The sequence below is a fragment of the Myotis lucifugus genome, unplaced genomic scaffold (assembly GCF_000147115.1).
Source record: "Myotis lucifugus unplaced genomic scaffold, Myoluc2.0 scaffold_1035, whole genome shotgun sequence".
Taxonomy (NCBI): Eukaryota; Metazoa; Chordata; class Mammalia; order Chiroptera; family Vespertilionidae; genus Myotis; species Myotis lucifugus.
In genome coordinates, this window is record NW_005872083.1 from 63,219 (window position 1) to 65,856 (window position 2,638).

Here is a 2,638-nt window from a genome sequence, read left to right on the forward strand (position 1 = left end):
TGCCCGGACTGGAGCTCAGAGCTCGATACTCCCTTCAGATTGAAAAAGACAACCGTGTCCCCAGCCGCCAACCCTCTCCGCATGTGCCTCTGTACCTCTGTATTTCACTTCCGCACCACACCTCCTCTGAGTCTCGGTATGCTTTACTCTTTCCTTCTAGGTGTACAATTTCCACTCAGCCAGCCTTCCTGTGGATCTGGATGATGTCCGTTCCGTCCTTTAGTTGTATTTTCGAAGTGGTTGTGCAAGGCAGCAATCTTCGGTGTTTACCTATGCCACCATCTTGGTTTCTTATCTGTTACTTTGATTTTTAGAATTTGTTCTTTACTGTTCTGAATACTGTCTGTCCTGGCATTATCATAAATTGCCACATATCTACCAGGAAATATTTGATTCTGACTTTAAACCCACATTATATTTCTGACATGAGGACTATAATATCAAAAGTCTTTCTGACAATATGGGGGATTAATCTATCATTCATAAATATCTAATTAATAGCTAAAACTTTGGACACAATGGAAGGTCTAAAGGAAACAATCATAAGTTCCTTTAGATGGGATGAATGCCTCCATGCCTCCTCTTCTTCCTTAGAAGTATTTCTTTTATTCCTGCCTTTGCACAAAAAAATAAAAATAAATAAAAATAAATCTGTTTTGGGGAAATTAGCATTGTGTTCATTTTCATGATTTAATAGAAGGATATATGAAAGCACCAGAGAAACAATGATGCAAGGACCCCTAGAAATGTATGTCCTTTCCTGAAGACTGTCTCACCAATCATTGCTCTTTTTTATTTTTTTCCCTACAGGCGAGGATCCCAAAATCCAGCATTCCAACATGCCTAGAGAGTATATCAGGAAGTTTATTCCTAAGCTAAAGTGCTTTATTTTTGAATGCCCTACAAATGACAGAAACTTGTTACAACATATGGAGGGGTTGTCAGAAAACCAACTGAAGAGCAGTTTCCAGGTTTAATCCAAAAATTTCTGTCAGTATATCTTTACACATGCAAAAACCAAGATCCTCAGAGAGGGAATCATTGTCACTGGAAATCGTGAGTCTCCCTTGTTACAGCATGACCTGCATTTTACTTCATGTGATGAGGCTGTGACTGTACTCAGGGTTTGTCAGTAGTTCTGTTTCTTGCTCTATGGGATATGGAAATGCAGAGATTCAGGCCACACATAGAAGTTTTTCATTAAAGTTTCCATATATGAGGGATTATTGAAGCCTACTGTATTTCATGAAACTAATACACTAATGACATAAACACAAACTACGGTTAAGAAGAGGAATCTGCATGATAATTACAAGAACAATGAGATGAGTGCATCTTGGTGAGGATGCAGAAGATATTTTGTGAATTTACACCATTTAGAAAAAATATACAGCAGAACATATGCCACCGAACGTTCATTAGAGCTTGATAAGAAAATATAACTATAGCCTAATGTACAGGACATGATTCATAGATCTATACCACTAGAGCATATCTAGAGTGTCCTGGGCTGAGATGTACCCATGCTTGATTTAATATTTTAGTCACCATCCTGAAATGTTTGATGATTTTTTTTATATGGGTCCAAAATCACATTGGAAATTTTGTTCACAAAATTATCTACTTTACCTATCTGTAAAATAAACCCTTTTAAAATTTATTTCTATTGGGAAATGGTTCCAGGAAACTCTTGAATATGTTGGTTGAAATCATTAAGTTTAAATTATCATGAGATGAATTTGAGAACCATAAAAGATTGTATAGGAGATACAATGATGTTATTACAAGGAAGTGAATTTTTCCTGTATAATAAAAGACTAATACGCAAATCGACCAAACTGAAGAACCACTGATCGCTATGACATGCACTGACCACCAGGGAGCAGACACTCAACCCAGGAGCTACACCCTGGTGGTCAGCGTGCTCCAACAGGGGAGCGCTGCTCAGCCAGAAGCCAGGCTCTTGGCTGGCCAGCACAAGAGAGGTGGCAGGAGCCTCTCCTGCCTCCATGACAGTGCTTAGGAGCAGGGAGCCACGCAGTAAGGAGCAGCAAGCAGGTGGGCAGTAAGGAATGAGGGGTCCTGGACTGCAAGAGGGCACATGCCAGGCTGAGGGACCCCCCTGCAGTGCATGAATCTCATGCACTGGGCCTCTAGTATAGTATATAAAGGAGGATAAGACAAGAATGAGGACAAGAGGAAGGTGGGAAGGAAAGGAAAAAAGAGAAAACAGAAATCTTCATCTCAATAAAATTGTTGTTATTTTTAGAATACTGATCTCTAAAGTTTGTGAAAAAGTGAGTAAGAACTTCCTGCTGTTCCTTAAATGTCATGTGTCATTCAGGGTTGGGGACCTTGGCAAAGGCCTATGTGGATGCCATCAAAAGTGGAGCAGTACCTTCTTTGGAAAATGCAGTGATAACTCTGGCTCAGCGTGAGAATTCAGCATCCATGCAGAAGGCAGCCGACCACTACAGCAAGCAGATGGCCCAGAGAGTGAGCTTCTCCACTGACACCCTGCAGGAGCTGCTGGACTTGCACGCAACCTGTGAGAAGGAAGCCATTGCAATCTTCATGAGCACTCCTTCAGGATGACAACTAGGTGTTCCAAAAGAAGCTTGAGGTAACAGGTCTCAGG

General features: G+C 40.8%; 1 pseudogene; it reads left to right on the top strand.

Moving 5' to 3' along the window:
- Positions 1-2,638, top strand: part of LOC102418856 — a 25,215-nt pseudogene that overhangs the window by 16,712 nt on the left and 5,865 nt on the right.